The sequence below is a fragment of the Typopeltis vanoorti genome, chromosome 8, assembly GCF_054136105.1.
Source record: "Typopeltis vanoorti isolate ZY-2024b chromosome 8, IOZ_Tvanoo_1.0, whole genome shotgun sequence".
In the NCBI taxonomy this organism is placed as follows: Eukaryota; Metazoa; Arthropoda; class Arachnida; order Uropygi; family Thelyphonidae; genus Typopeltis; species Typopeltis vanoorti.
In genome coordinates, this window is record NC_143556.1 from 53,696,383 (window position 1) to 53,714,183 (window position 17,801).

At 36.1% G+C, this 17,801-nt stretch overlaps 1 protein-coding gene across 2 annotated transcripts in view; it reads right to left on the minus strand.

Annotated features, from left to right (window-relative positions):
- The window catches only part of Fbw5 (F-box and WD repeat domain containing 5), a 120,270-nt gene extending 111,792 nt beyond the window's left edge, over window positions 1-8,478 (minus strand). The window contains exon 1 of one of the 2 annotated variants that reach the window (XM_090397235.1): window positions 8,396-8,478. The gene's annotated coding sequence lies outside the window, so the exon portion shown is untranslated. Of the gene's footprint in view, window positions 1-8,226 lie in introns of both variants that reach the window. The other variant, XM_090397234.1, reaches the window with a different exon arrangement.
- Between the last annotated feature and the right edge of the window lie 9,323 nt (window positions 8,479-17,801).

Here is a 17,801-nt window from a genome sequence, read left to right on the forward strand (position 1 = left end):
CATGTAGGGAAGGGGCAAGGAAAAAAGTGCAAAGGATGCCAAAATAAGTACCTTCCCTCCTGAATTTTTCTGCATCACCAAATGCATACTTATCACCCAAATGCAGCTAGCCACTGTAGAATGAAATGCATGCTACTGCATAGTTTATAGCTACTATCAGTTTTAGCAACTGACTTCCATGATCTTAGCTCCAGCATACCACTGAAGAAGTTACATAACCTGAGTTTCTTCACTGGATGAAGAAACTCAAGTTTATGAGGAGGTACTAGAGCTGCTGCAGAAACCAAATAAGAATTCTGCAATAGGGACTGATGGGATATCAGATGTATGTTAAAGAGTTAAGCCATATTGGGATTTGAGTCTGCAAGACCTAAGGTGATCAATAGCATATCTCAGGGATTAGTAAGACTTTTGGAGTTTTGGTAGATAGGAAGTATAGAACCATATTTGGCAAGCGACAAATGTGCACTTTGGGTTCAGACCTTTTGAGTGTATCTATCTGGGTAAGGAAAAGAGAAAGACTGTCTAACCAGGCTAAGTAGACTAGATTTAAGTATAAAAAATGCCAGGATCATCTGGAACAAAGGGGTCAAGTTTGTTGCTTTGGTGAATACATTGTGGCCTAAGATTGTTGGTATCAGTGAAACCTGGCTATGAAAGTCAGATGTTGTAACTGGGTTTGAATGCACAGGACATAGTATTTTTGGAAATTATGGAAGAAATAAGAAAGAAGTGGGTGTACTACTAATGATATCAGATAACTTGAGTCTATTTAAGGCTGAAACTGATGAAAGCAGTAATGGTAATATCTCATGTAGCAGTGAATTTGGGGCTATCTGGTGTAAAGCAGAGGCTAACAGGATGCATGGTGGGGTGTTGTTAGACCCCATGTTCAGCTGATGGGGATGGTGAGATGCATAGCCAAATTGCACTGATAGGTACTAAACAAGTAATCATTATGGGCAATTTAAATTATACAAACACTAATTAGGAAGAAGACTTTCATGATAAGAATGAAGGAGAATTTATTGAATTGATAGAAGAAAACTTCCTCAAGCAGCATATGAAGGAAGAAACTCTAGGTCAAAGGATATTAAGAATTGTTCATAGCATCACAATGGGTGTCAGTTAAGAATGAGACTATTTTACCACCAGTTGGTGATAATGATCATACTGTACTTTTCTGGGAAGTAGATAACTATACAGATATTCCAATTACGACATGACATGTGGAATTACAAAGTTGGAAATTATGACCAATTGATAAGAATACTATATCTGGTCCCAAGGCATCAGTTACTGAATAGAAGAGATCAACAAAAACAAGAAATCACACTATATACAAAACAAGCCAAAATAAAAATCACTTCCACATCCATGAAAAAAAAAAAAAAGCATGTACCATTGCTTACAGACATCTAGACCAAACATTAAAATTATCTTCCTAGGTGACCTTCATGTCCACAATTTCAACTGGGCTTCCTTTTCCAATTCCATTAACCAGGCTGAACAAAATGAAGTATTTACTATAAGCAGCAATAATCTCATAACTTTCCACTCTCTCAAATATCCTTTTCTTAACCAGCAGATATATAGTAGCAGTCACCTTCAATCGCAGCAATTCAAACCATTAAATCATACTTGTGTGCAGGTGACTTCTTGCATAAAGGCCTTTACAAATTCCAAGCTGTTTAACAAAAGTTGTCTTGAAGAAAAAAAATTCAGCAACAAGAACTCCAGCTTTGCACTCAGCCAGTGACAAAACATACATTAAAGGAAAAACCATCTGCAATTCAAATCTGACTTTCTAAGGTGATAAGTGGTAAGTTTCTGCTTCTAATCCTTAGAAGCAGAAACTTACCACCTGTCCAAATGGAAGTCATACCTTCTGGTCTCTTGCAAAGGCTATCAGACATAACTTCTGCTCACCTGTTTCTTTCAGGGAAGAAGTCATGTGATTGGGTACCATCTGCATGTATTTTAATGCAGCAAGAACTTATCAAAATTAATGAGTTCATGTTACTTTACTACATATCTTTGTAACAGTGTATCATATCTACTATTAGCTATATGTTTAAAACATAGGTAAAATACTTAGAGGATACTTCCTTTGAAAGTATTTTTTTTTGCCATTTTTAAACCAAGTAATGATCCAAAATACAAGGTGGTTAAAACAATATTAAAAAAGGGTATCACATTAAACTTGTACTGAAAAACTACTCATTAAAAAGGAAAGAGAAAAACAGATGCACTATTATGTAGCTCCTTTGTAAATAGAGATGTCAAATTTTCTGGTTTGGTATCTACCAAGCATACAGAGTCCATAAATAGACAATTGTGTCTATTTATGGGTTCTTCGTGCATTTGGATTATCTGCAGAAAAAATTGCGTGTACACTTCTTCCAGAAATGTACTCTCCACCTCAATCCTGATTTAAGAATGGGACATTCTTAATTCCTTGCTCCACATTTATCATGCACTTGTGCATTCAAAGCTTGATTATGAGTCCAGGGATCACAGTTCTGCAAGGGAGAGCACATTCCAGCAGATGGACCTAATCCATCATCAGGGTATCCACTTAGCTACCAATGCTTTTCACACATTACTCGTTTAAAGCTTTTATGTTGAATCAAATAAACCTCCTTTATCACTATAGATGAAAAAATTTCTCTTAATTATGTCCTAAAAAAAAGTCACTTCCAGATCATCCTACGCAGACTAATCTCGTCTCTACATCGGGAGGTCCCATATTGCACACACATACAAGAGGCTATGGAAGCTATTGACATGAGTTTCCATTCATTGTTAAAAATCATGAAAACAACTACCGTGTTATAGTAAAACTTCAATTTAATATAAACCAAAATAAGCACTTGCGCTTTGACCTTCATATTAAGATCATCATCTGGAGTATACACATATATACAAAGAAACAAACAAAGGAGGAAAGGATATTGGCATGAGTGTTGACATTACCTGCATCAAACAAAACAGCATTCCTCCATAGCAGGCTTGCACTCCATCTGCAGCCTTTCACTTGGTTCAAGGTCAAAGATCTCTGTTGGCTGTGTTTCCTAACATTATTATTATGTGACACCTCCAGGGAGTCCAAAGACTCATTGAGGGAGAGTGTGCGAACAGCATCGAATGATTGAACCCCTTCCAGCTACTAATGTGCTCAAACTTGCTTAACTTTTTTCGTGAGCCATTAGCAGCAGAGGCTCTACCAATCGACCAACCTTTGCTGGCAAACTCGACTGCAGTAACTATACAACAGAGTTGCATGCCATTCAGCTTGCACCTGAGCATATCAAAGAAAACTCCTACTAAAAGTTGTATAAATTATACAGACTGATTTCTTTACAGGCTATCTCCTCTCTGATATATAATCCACATCTAGTGCTTGGGGAGGTGTTTCAAGTCTTGCACAAAATAAAGACCCTTAATTTTGATGTTCGGTGGTGTTGGATTCCCAACCACATTGGAAGTAAGGGAAATAACATCACAAATGCAGCTGCTATATCAACTCATGCTTCCTTGACATACTGATCAATGGTCCCTTATATTGACTACACACAGGTTATAAAATCAAAGTTAATTGCCAAATGGCAATATTCCTGGCAGGAAGCACTGATGAACAAATTGCATGAGATTAAGCCTGAAATTAAGCACTGGCAGTCTAGTCAACATAGGAACAGAAGAGAGGAATTTGTTCTAGCTAGGCTCTGCACAGTTCATAGCCATCTCTGCATAGTTCATAGTCATCTCACACATTCTTTACTAAGGGCCGATGACTCACCCTTGTGTGGGAAATGCAACACTTATCTTACCATTAGTCATATTCTAGTGGAATGAGAGCACTTCACATGAGAGAGAAATGACATTTTGATTTATCTCACCAAGTTTTATGCTCTTAGCCTGATGTATCAGACTCTGATATACTGAAAGAATTTTTTAGATTTTTACAAAACATTAATTTATTCAAAGACGTTTGATTATAGATTTGTTTATGTGCAGATACTGCACTGATTGACCTTTGCTATCCTTGCACCATAAAATCTGAAATCAATCAATCCAACTCAGCTATCAATAATATTTAATTGCAAGTAATTATTATAGCAAGCTCTACACTTCAGAACAATTTGATCCAATAAAATTTCTATAGTGTGTCATATTCTTACATATTAATTCCTAAATTCTACCTTTAACTAACTTCTCCAATACCTCAACCACCACTTCTGAAATACTGATCAATCTATAATTTTCTACCTTTCATTTGGGGCATAATTGATCTTCCTCTCATTTCAGACATTGCAATTCTCTTCCACTTTCTTTGTAAACACCTGAGCCATATCACATCAACTCCCATGGTTATAATGTCTGAGTGGTACTGGTTATAGACTATGAAATGAATAATGTTTATTTACGATGTCAGGAGTATCAGAATTTCACAATGTACAGTGAAATTTCATAATATTCAAAATTTCAGTTATTGCATTATCTCCACCAGTGACGTGATCTCGCAAAGTGACTACTCAACAATTTAATTATTTCTTCTGCAGTCACCCACCCACCATCTGTATTCATTGATATGCTGACAGCTATGTCAACCACCATAAGGTGTCATCAATATTACACAAAATTTTACAGTCTATTATTTGTAATACATTATCTCTAGTAAATAGTCCATAACTGACTATGTACTAGAGATAAAGATGTTATATATGGGGTATGGCTTCCAACACAAACAAATGTGGTTTCAAAGAGCCCATTTTGCAATATCTAACATTAGGGAAGTCAGGGAAACACAGTAAGAAGAGTGGATTCTGAAAGTGGTGATGAGTCCACATATATGAATTGAATGATCAGGGTAGGAATACATGGGAGGGTTGAGTCTTGGAGACTATATGGGACAGAGGATCAATAGACAGGAGCAGGTGAGAAAAAGTTACAGATGGAGGACAGCATGAGTGGGACTGGTTATAGACCAAGAAATGAATTCTTATGCTTATTTATGAATGTCAGGTGTGTCAGAAACAAGGGAGAGGAAATTGTTGCATTGATTGAGTTTATGTGCTTGAAAATGGTTGGAATAAGTGAAACATGGTTGGATGAGAATGATATCTTGATGAGAATAGAAATGAATGGACATGATGTTTTTCATGAAGATAGGAAAGGCAAAAAGGAAGGAAGAGTACTGCTGATAAGAGCAGGGGAATTATGTCTGTGCAAGGTTGAGATAAAAGGAGAAAAAAAAAGTGGCAGTAGTTTTGAAGCAGTATGGTGTGAAGTAGAGGTTGACAGAATGAGATATTCGGTGGAGTGTTGCTGCAGGCCAGGGAATGCAGAAGGTGGAGACAAAGAAATGTATAGGCAACCTGGCTTAGTAAGCAAGCAAAGGGTGATCATTATGGGCAATTTTTACTACAGCAATAATGACTGAAGGAGACAGCATTAGGGAACAAAGAGAATGAATTTCTTGAGATCTTAATGGACAACAAATTAACAGTATGCAATGGAGGGCACACGATGGTTAGATCTGGTTATATCATCAGAGGATGTGATTGTGAGTGAAGTGTCCAATCCCCACCCCCCAGCTGGGGAAAGTGACCATGAAGTGATCACCTGTGAGCTGCAGCCAGTCACATGAGAACTTCTATAAAGAAGGGATATATGTGGAACTACAAGGCTGGTGATTATGGAAAGCTTAGGAGACCACTGGGAGCAATAGTGTGGAAAAAGGAGTTGAGTATGAAGGACATAAATGTCGCGCGAGCACTGATCAAGAGCTTTTTAACAGCAGCAATGTGCGAGTGTATTCCAAAAGGTGAAAAGGCAAAACAAGGTAGGAATAAAATGGATCAATGAAGAGATTAAGCATGAAAAAGAAGATTCATCTTGTATTGTCTCCACTGAGGCAATACAAGATGAAGGTTGGTAATGAACAGTTGCATGAAGAGTGCAAAGAGTAGGCCAGGAAAGTAGCTCACTTGGTAAAGGAGGCAAAAGTGCACTGCGATTAGCCAATCGTCTTTCGTTGAAAGAGACCAGATAAAGGTTCTTCACATCATGGACAGGAATCAAACCCAGGTCTTTCCAATCAAAGGCTTCGACTGAGCTATGGAGGCTCAATTCTTGTGATGGCATTGAAGATACTGGGTAAGTCTATTAAGAGCAAAAGTGAGAAACCTGTGAAGACTAATCTTTTTGTTTTGGGAAATTATAATGCAGAAGGTATAATAACTAGATTGGTGAAATATTGGAAGTAATAACTAAATCTAAGTTAAACTGGCATCATCAGGAGGAAAATACACTAGTACAGAAAAGTGCACAGAGGAATTACATGATATTTAAAACGAGAAATACAGGAAGGCCTATAGTTCTAAACTGCATTACTGTTGAGCTTGAACAAATGTTCTTTTGTTAGGCTGACTGTGGATGAGAGCTGCCCCCTTTCCCAGATGAAAGGCAGTTTAATGCAATCTCACATCTCCAGAGCTCAAGGACTCATCAAGGGAGAGATATACTCTACTACACACACACAAACTCAGTCACTACATCTACAAATATATATTTGCTTCTCAACTACAAATTTGAAATTATGCTTCTATTCAGCAAACAGAAATTGTGAACAGTCTTGTGCCAAAACATCTTTTGTTGTAGAAATGACAAAGTAATTTTTTTTTTATCAATTATAAATTCATAGTTGATGAAAATACCTTTGATTTTAAACAGTGATGTGAAAAACCTTCTTAACACAAATACAGTGAAATGACATTACTTAATCTTTAAGAAATGCATTCTAGAGAGTTAAGTATTAAATGAGCACATGAAAGTCTTAGTTTTACAAATATGATGGGTGTAAGAGAATTAGTAGTTAGGTTTCTCCCATCTCAAAGTGATTTAATTTCTAAGAACTACTTGAGACCACTTCATCACATACTGTTTCATAGTTAGAAATGTATTATCTCACATCTGTCTAGATTGCCAAGCTAAACAGAAATTTACCATTGTCTGTTTTTTTTTTTTTTGTAAACTTTTCAGATAAAGTATTTCATTATTAGCATTTAATATAGTAATACACACACACTAGTCACATTATCTTTCACTGGGCAAAAGGGATTGCAGTATTAAGTGGCAAAAAAAAAATTAAAATGAATATTTATTTTCAATAAAACTAGGCCCATCTGCATGAACAGTTAATAAATTAATGAAATAAAAAAATAAAAAAAAGTTTATGGGATAGGACTCACTATCTCATTCTGCATAACATCTCTTTAATGTGTTATGTTTTTCAAATATATGAAATATTCTATAGCTCACCTGTTGTGTATCAGCATGTGCAAGCAAAAGTTTATAAACTTCAAGAATTGTAGACTAAGAAAGGTAATTTATGTAATTCTACCACAAAGACTGTTTCACCCCCCCCACTTCTCTTCCTGTATATAACTTTCTTTGGTTTCTTATATAGAAGTGATCATCGACCCCTGTTCTGAAGAAAACTCACCTAGATTCACTCAGTCACCATTGTGTTATCACATTTATTCAGTATCCACCATAATCAAGAATGATGTTTTTGTCAATACTTCAATGTTTCCGGAGATGTAGCCCTTTCTTATTGAAATGCCCACCCCTTTTATTAGAATGGGTAATTTTTTAATACACTTATTAAAAAATCATAGCTGTTGAAATATTTCTGTAGAAACAAAAACATTTCATTACGATATTTTATCGTCAGCTAAAATTTCTATATTTCACATGAGGTTGATTTCCTGGAGAAAATGTTTTATTACCAAAGACTTTCAATACATTGAAGTTTTAATGTTACCGAACACTTTCAAACTATCATTTTCAATCTCTTCAAGATGAAAATCATCAAAGATGTATATTCGACATAAATTATATAGATCTATCAGTGAGAGAGAGAGAAAAAAAAAAGAAAAGAAAAGACGGGAGTGGCCAATTTATACGTACATCGTAATATTGAAAACGATAAAGGTGGAACAAGTTGAAAATTTCTCATGGATAAAATCAACAATCAGGGTTGTCAGTTCTGAATATTAACGAAATGCCAGTTTGATTTATTTTACGGAAGCTAGCCTGTACAATTAAACTGCACCTATCGTTTCTAATGAGCATTATCTTCGAAGGAATACTGACTCATATATAGTATTTATGCATTTTTTTTTTTTTTTTTTTTCAGCTGGCTGTCAGAAACTTACTCACCAAAGCAGTAAACTGTTACGTTTTCTTTGACATTCCTTAACCTCCATATCACTCCTATGCAAAACCTAAAGTACGAATTTTTAAGCGACATTCTTCGCTGATACAGAAAGCCGTATAAAAATTTTATGCACACACTGTATATGTTAAGCGCTTCAAAAAATTGCTGTACCTTATGTTTGAACAGTCAAATCTCGTTACCTAACCATACTTGTTTACAAACTCGAAAACTGCCATAAACAAACACAAGTAAGGAGACTTATGAAAAAAAAAAAAAAAGTACGGCCCTCTACCCGGCATATCAAAAAACACAAAAGGCTGTAACGTTTGCAGATAAAATTCATAGCTATATAGTAAAACAATATTTAATCAGAAAACGCTACCGCCCAATTTCTTTGTAAAGGTTTCTTCATTATCAGTTGATTTTCCAATATCAATTGAAAATAGCAAAACAACTGATATAAATTTCACAATTTTTCTTCCTCTCTCTCTTTATTTTAACCTTAAAGGTTATCAAAAATTATCAAATAACATTTGATAATTTTTGATAATTTGATAAAGAAAAACAGAGATTTTGATTTTTAGTTCAGCATCACAGAATAACCTTCAAAAATCAACAGTAGATGCCTTCCGTTGAAAAACACACTTTTCCTCCTTTGGAAACAGAAACGATCTTTAGGTAAGTACAGTTTTAGGAGTTAAGTTAGGGATAGGCTGACCATATTTTCTTGAGAGAAAAACGGGACATCGAGATGGCAAAAACGGGACGGAGTTATGTAATATTCTGTATGTATGAAAAAGTAAGATGGTAAAAAAAAAAAATTATTACATAAACATATTGAGCTTACCATTATGCTTCGATGACAAAAATTTCCATACAAAAATTTAGGTATACATAGAGGGGAGGGAGCTGCATTTCAACACGATCGTATCGTGAATATTTCTCTGATGAAGTGATCTTATGCAGCAAATTTCCAGGGGCGAATGCTGGTCTGGAAATTCACGCTTGCTCTTGTTATCATTCAGAAAGTGAGAGGTGTGATTGAAGTCTGATTAGCGGAATAATGAATTACTGACCATTTAAAACTATATATTTAGAAATCTATGTACATTTAATCATATAAATACAACATTTGTTTTACAAATGATATTCTATCTTTTTCAATTTAGCTACTTGAATACAAATTCTACCCTACGGTTCTTCTTTATGAACTGGTCAACAACATCGTTATAAAAAGTTGGTTGTAACTTAATTTTCCCAAGCAACACATGCACACTTGTAAAGGCTTGCTGAAGCTCATTGGCTAGAGCTACTTTGACTGCGTATGGCCTGTGTTTAAGACGACGTGAAGGGAGCGGAAATGGCTATGAAATCACAGTGCTGCAGCGAGGACCTGGAAGCTCCCACAACAGAGCAAGCCAAGGTAGCTTTGACTAGACGAGCAAGCATCGGCCTTCGATACACAACGCAAAGCTCAATTATTGCCGCGCAAGCTTAAGACATCTTCTGTCTACAACAATAAAAGCCTAAATGGAATGCTTATAAATGCATGCATTTATTAACAAATAAATATTACTTCTTTGTCGAGTAATGAGCTTGCGCAGCAAGCATGGAGAATTCGCCCTTCCAAATTTCGGTCTTTCAACACCTTATCATAAAACTTGCCAAACTCCACAACACAATTTTGTCTTACAAATAACATAGCCCTTATTGTCTCAGCACTTATTCCTTTGACCTTAGAAATCCTTAGATTTCTCCTTTGACCACATACTGTTCATAACAGAAAATATTCTCTCAACAGGTGCTGTACTTCCTGGAAGACAAAGAATAAACTCTACAATATTACAAAAGTCTTGAAAGTCCAGGCGTTTTTCGCTCATTTCAGAAAAAATCAATACGCATCTATCAGATAAAGCAATGTTTTCTTTGTTCCATGTATCCAACTGCCCCTCACAGTTATAAATTTTATGAGGGTCCACTGATCTACAAACGATTATAGGTTATGAATAATTGACCGATATTAAAGTATATTTATAGTTTTTATTAAAAACGGGACAAAATTGACGTTTTTATTAAAACGACGGGACGGCCGAAAAATATGAAAAAAAAAAAAAAACGGTACTGTCCCGTTCAAAAGGGTACGTATGGTCAGCCTAGTTAGGGATAGTGACACTGGAATTCTTAATCCAATTCCAGAAGAATGCTGTCAATGTCTTTTTGAAGTATGTTCAAGTCAAGATATTTGCATGTACACAGCGAGAAAGAATTTGAAGGATTTATTTCTCTAATGTAGTTTATTAGTCCTTATAGGAACCTGGAATGTCAGAACCTTGTATGAAGCAGGTAAGCTAACAAATGCTATCCAAGAAATCAAAGGACTTAAAATTGGAATTTTAGGAATGAGTGAAGTTAGGTGGCCAGGATCAGGCAAAACTCAAGTCAATGACATGACAATGTATCACTCTGGAAGTTGTGAAAACAACCATCAAAACGGAGTTGGAATATAATAAACAATGAGATCAATAAGTCACTGTTGAGCTTTATCCCTTACTCAAATAGGATGATGTTATTAAAACTGAAAGGACAACCACTAGATGTTAATCTTATACAAGTCTATGCCCCTACTGCTGAAAAGAGTGATACAGAGATTGAAGAATTTTATGATCAATTAAAAGAACTAATGAAAAATACAAAAAAGCATGATATTAACATAGTCATGGGTGATTTCAATGCTAAAGTTGGGAAAGGTAGAAGTAGAGATGTAGTTGGCGAACATGGACTGGGCACAAGAAATGAGAGAGGTGACCGTCTTTTTCAATTCTGCCAGGAAGAGGAGCTAATAATCACAAACACATGGTTTAAGCTACCACCTCGAAGATTGTATACTTGGCGATCACCACAGGATAATAATGGGAATATAGTCAGAAACCAAATTGATTACTTACTAATTAATCAACGATTTCGAAGTTCTATAAAGAGAACAAAAACCTATCCTAGTGCAGATGTTGCTTCTGATCATAATCTACTGGTGGCATAGTTACAACTTAGACTGAAAGCTATGCTAAAGAAACATCAACAAAAAAGGTTTGATTTGGGAAAATTAAAAAACACAGAGATAAGAAGCAAATTGAGTCAAGATCTGAATCAAGAGCTAGCACTTATCAAGAATGATGACATCATTAGGGTTGATGAATCATGGGACAAATTGAAATCTGTCTTCATAGAGAAATGTACCAATACCTTATGTCCTAATAGAGCAGTAAAAAAGAAAGATTGGATGACTGATGAAATTCTTTCTCTCATGGATCAACGCAGATCACATAAAAATCATAATCCAACAAAATATACAGAGGTCCAGAAAATTATTAAACACAAGATCAAAGAAGCAAAAGAAATCCGGATGAATGAAAAATGTAAAGAAATAGAAATTCTACAGGAAAAACATGACAATTTTAATCTACACAAAAAGATGAAAGAGACCTCAGGTATATATAAGAAAAAACAATTCTGTATCCTTCGAAACAAAAAGGGAGAAATTATATCCAAAAAGGATGACAAAATACAAGAATGGGTGAAATATATAGAAGAAATTTTTACTGATGACAGACAGAACCCAGAAAATACTTATGAACATATGGAAGGTCCATGCATTCTAAAATCAGAGGTAGAATGTGCATTGAACTCAGCTAAAAATGGTAAAGCCCTAGGACCAGATAGAATACCGGCAGAAATAGTAAAGTTATTAGAAAGTGACAACATTAACATTTTAGTAAAGCTATTTAATAAGATCTACGATACAGGCATAATCCCTCAAGATGGGTTACAGTCGACCTTCATCATGCTACCTAAAAAAGTAAATGCGAAAACTTGTAATGACTATAGAATGATCAGCCTAATCAGTCACGTTCTCCAAATGTTTCTGAAAATAATTCAAAAAAGAATATATAGAAAATGTGAAGACACCATCAGTGATACCCAATTCGGCTTTAGAAACGGCTTGGGAACAAGAGAGGCCCTTTTCTGTTCTCAGATCTTATTTCAAAAATGTATTGACCAAAACAAGATAATATTCATTTGCTTCATCGACTTCGAGAAAGCATTTGACAAAGTCCAAATGCGAAAATGATTGTACTATTAAAAAGAATTGGATTAGATGGTAAAGACATCAGAATCATTGAAAACTTACATTGGAACCAAAAGGCATCTGTTCAAGTTGATGACATTATTACAGACTCCATTAACATCAAACGAGGAGTAAGGCAAGGATGTGTGCTGTCACCTCTTCGTTTTAACATCTACTCAGAAGCCATATTTCAAAAAGTCTTGGAAGGAAGGGATTAGTGTAAATGGTGAAATCATCAGTAACATCCGATATGCCGATGATACAGCTCTTCTGGCTGAAAATATTCAGGATCTTCAAAATCTTTTGGAGCTAATAAATGCAGAGAGTGAAAAAATGGGATTAAAAATAAATATCACCAAAACTAAATTCATGGTCATAAGTAAGAAACCAATTCTTAATTTAGCACTTTCTTTAAATAGGAAACAAATAGAAAGAGTGACAAAGTTTAAATATCTCGGATGCTGGTTAAATGAAGATTGCAATCCAGAAACGGAAATAAAAGTTAGAATTGAAATGGCAAGAAAAAATTTTCTCTTGATGAAATCAACACTGTGTAACCGCGGATTAAACTTAGAGCTTAGAGTACGCATGGTTAAATGCTATGTATGGTCTGTACTGCTGTACGGTACAGACACTTGGACCTTGAAGACAACATCAATAAAAAGACTTGAAGCCTTTGAGATGTGGTTATACAGACGAATGTTAAAAATCCCATGGACAGCAAAAACGTCCAATCAGGAAGTACTGAAACAAATGGGGAAATCACGTGAACTTTTAGATACCATAAAAAGAAGGAAAACTGCATATCTTGGTCACCTACTTCGTAATGAAAAATATAAGATACTTCAATTGATTATAAAAGGGAAGATAAATGGAAGAAGAGGACAAGGAAGACGAAGAAAATCTTGGCTGGTAAACATCAGACAGTGGACTGGTATGAACTCTGAGAGACTGCTCAGAATAGCTGAGAATCGCTCAAAATTTGCCAAAGTGGTCGCCGACCTCCGATAGGAGATGGCACTCAAAGAAGTCCTTATAAAATCGAGGCATATCAAAAATACACGATGTGATTCTGCTATATCTCATATTGCAGAAATGCGCACAATAAATCAATCAATCAATTTTTTATTAAAACATTTTTTAAAAAAAATTAAGAAATAAAAAAATAATTTAAAGAATCGTCTAATTCTTTTTATTCTCCAAAGGGAGTAGGCACAGCAGTTTTAACCTTTTTTTTTTTTTTGAAGAACAACGGGATGTTGCACACCCTCCGATCAGAAAAGACATGAGTTTGATTCTTGTAGTGACGATTCTTTTTTCCCAGTAGAAATTTAATAGAAGGGATAAGGCACGCGAACTTGCCTATCGCTTTTGTTGTGTTTTTGCTTTTTTATGATCCTTTTAGCTTTTTGTGTGCTCCTATATTTATTTAAGATGTCTTGCATGGATGGCGATGTCAAAATGTTAATCATAGAACGAAAGCAGTGTGTGTGTGTGTGTGTGTGTGTGTGTGTGTGTGTGTGTGTGTGTGTGTGTGTGTGTGTGTGTGTGTGTGTGTGTGTGTGTGTGTGTGTGTGTGTGGAGTGACGTTTCCTAGCTTTCGATTTTTTGTACATTCGTAAACTCATTATACTGTGTTAGGGTTAGGGAGCATCAGATGCTGGCATTTGCCTACCATCTCTTCAACTAATGCTCTGATAGTTGCAGGCTATTTTAGCCAATCCAGATGTATGGTTCACCAGTGTGGAGTCACACAGCAGATTCAAACGTTAGCAAACTACAGATAATTCTAAACAAAAGTATAGAATCTGAGAGGTGAGCAGGGCCTTCGTCAGATTAGATCGCGCTCTAAGGCAAACAATTAAATATCGTCCCTGATGTATTATAAGACAAAAGTATAAGAAACCTCCAATTGCTGTTTTGTTTTTATTACAAGAAAAACATTAACGAAAACCGATTACATAATAATATTAATTAAATGTTTGCCCTATCGGGATATCGCACAATAAAATTGTTAATACGCTCTTCTAAATTTAAATTATAAGCCATGTCCGCTTCTATCGATATAGATATAGTTGCTAGACCAACCAATCTTTCTTGGTCATTGCTGTTTGCAAATAATTTTTAACCAGTTTAAGCTTGGAAAAACTTCTTTCCGCACTTGCTACGCTAACAGGAATTGTTAGCGTAGCAACGGTGCCTGCCGCAATATGGCCGAAAGAGCGCCCTTATTAAGCCGCGCCATGAGGCAGGCTGCCTCTATGCTACACCCTGTCGACGGTACTGGAGGTGAGTATTAGTGAAGCCTAGAACCTGATATTTCGAGATCTAAATTTTCTTATGTGAAAACGCTGCAAAATTCTTTGCAAATGCTGCCAGTGCCACCCTAACCCATTAATTCGCCAATCACTAGACAACAGTGAGCATGATTCTATAAAACAAACGTCCCAAAACAATACTGAGCAGGTAAGCCTTTCAAACCGACTGTCAAAAGCCCAAAATTGGCCAACTAAAAAGGCTGAACAATGTCCCAAATTCGTTACATTCTACCTCAAAGACTAAAACAAATAACTATATCAGTACAAATGTCCCCCCCCCCCCTAAAAAATACGTTTTTTTTAAAAGTAGGTAAAGTGTTTTTTTTTAAATAAAAAAAAGCTTGCTAGTATTCAATTTCCAAGCCAAGCAGCCAACACGATGCTCAATCCAGCAACTTCTTTGTAAATCCCACAAAGGGATGAATGATGACTGGCCCAATCAATCTACCATGCCAGAACAGTTAAAAAAAAAAATCAGCTAACGCCTTTTTATTCCCGTATATACGGGAGTAGGCGAGGCCATTTAGCCCTATCTAACTTTTGGAGACTGAGTGGGCAGTTCAATCTCCACTGGAACCCAATCAGAGACAGATGGCCCAAGGCTATCACTAATTAAGCGGTATGCAGTGAAGAGAGACGGCTCAAATGTGCCGCCATCTCGTGGTCTCTAACCCTAACAATATATTTAATGTCTGAAATAATGTGGGTTCTACGGTCGATTTTCTTGAGATTACAGGACGAAAAACCCGAGTTTCCGGGAGGAAAAACCTGCTTGCCCGTGCCAGAGATCGACTAACTCGGGAACCGGTCGAAAAAAGGCTTAGAAAAATTTCCTCTAGTCGCCGACTAGACTCGAAACCAAGACTTCCTTCGTGCGGCCTAGCGCGGTGGTGTGCAAACGCCACATCCACTGAGCTACACAGGCTCTTTTCAACCTGTAGACACCTGAAAAGGGGTTTTCAAGTACATAAATCATAGATACAACAGTTTACAGTATTAATTTTGTCTCTTAGAATTCAAAAACTGATATGGAGAGTCATCATCTAAACTACAGAACTGTAACAATTTCAAAATATCTTCAAGTAAAAAGCATATTTTATATTAAAAAAATGGTAATTAATTTGCATGGGAGGAATTAATTTCGAAGTCGTAATAATAAATGAAGGTGATGTAGAGATCCCACAGAAAAATATCATTCAAATTGACATCGTAGAAATAGAACAATCGTCTCCATTTAAATATTATAAAATACAAGTCTATGCATTTTGGAGTGAAAGGATGTGTATTATTCATACGAATGAAATAGACTGCAAGAAACATAATTGGTCAGAGAACTGGAAATAATGCTAGACAAGGAGTTGATATACAAGGCTGTATTGTAAAATTTGGGCAAAATAGTACAAACGAACGCATGCTTATTTATTATCATCATATTTTATATTACCCTCAAGGAGTGTGGACACAGTTGTCCAATGAGTTTACGACATAATTAAGCATGGTATTACTAGCTTATTATTAACATTTTCTTTCAAATTAATTTCTTGTTGTTATTTGTCTATGCTCTTATATTGCCAATTCTTACATTTTGGAGTTCTAAAAACTATTGAATGCACCACTCCATCTATATCTTGAACGTCATCGGGTCTTTTTTCTACAATTCTGGTACCAAGCACCTGTTCTATTAAGCTGTCTTCTCTCAATTTCTTTAACAGATAATAGCACTGTAAATAATTCCTACTCACACAATCTTAAATTTAACAGAGTCGCATTCCATGCTACGTTTTAATTTTTAACATAAATTCTATTATTCATGCTATTTGTCTTTGGTTTTATTTATCATTCTAGTCTTTGGTTGAATGTTTTATTTTCAGATGTAGAAAGGCTTTGTCTTGATTACGAAGTAAATGAAAATTACCAAAAAATTATACTCTTGTTTAATGCTTTATCCAAATGCAAGCAGACAACGTTTGCATGTGATATATCTTCACGAGTAGGCTATTTGTATATAGAGGCTGATGGCATCACATGAATATCCACAATGCAAAGCACACTTTATTTCGGAAGCAAACAAAGTTTGTGCATGAGGTATATTCACAACTAGCCTCCTTATACATCTAGGGTGATGCCTTCACATCAATTGCATTAGTATATCCATAATGCAAAGCACACTTCCATCGTGAAGTGCATAATGCTAAGCATTAAAGGAGAGTCACTACCCAAACCCGTTTCGATCTTTATTGAGGATTTCGTGGGTTCAATATCCTCTGTGAATAGTCCACTCTAGCCCAATGGTCTCGTAGCTTCTCTCGAAACACTGCGCTGAACCTCATTCACGCGCTAGTCCGTGGCCACGCTAAGCTTAAACTCTACATAGTAGTAGGGGAAAAGCCCACTACACGCCAAGGAACGGATCTGTACGGCAGGCAAACAAGTCCGGAGTGTATTATGGCCTACTGCTCCACTAGAGAACAGCCCTGCTAATTTCAGAGCTGCTTACAGACGAACATAAAAATCTCATCACTGGGAGCTAAACCAAGGAAAATATCAAGGTTTCTTCTATCTGAGATCACGCCTACGCTTTTCACTGCCTTAAACAAGATATCTGCAGGGACAGTTGATGAGCACAAGGTTCACTCTTTGTGGGTAGTGAGGTTTGTGTCAGATCCAGTAAAGGAGGACTGCTTTATGACGTTTATGTGATACAGAGTCATGTTCATTATAATAAACTGTGAGTCATATTAATTGATTAGGATGGGTAATTGTGAAAATTACTTGAAAGTACTACGATGAAGGAATGTGAGAATATCGGGAATGTTAGACTCTCGATGAAGGTTTGAGTTCCAGATGAACCAGAGAGCATCAAATGACACGCGTAAGCATTTCTTCAGGGCAGTTTGGAGCTTCTTGATGTTGTAGGGTGATGTGGGACTCCAGGATGGTGATCCACAGGGCCGACGCTACCATTTAGGAAAACTACGCAACCGCATAGGGCGCAAGCCATGAAGGGGTGCAAAACTTCAAGCTATGCTTTATTTATAATATCATAAATTTAGTTTAATAATTTATTCAAGTGTAAGCAAACAAAGTTTGCACCTAAAAATATCTTCAGGACTGACGTAAGGTGGCGCAACACCAG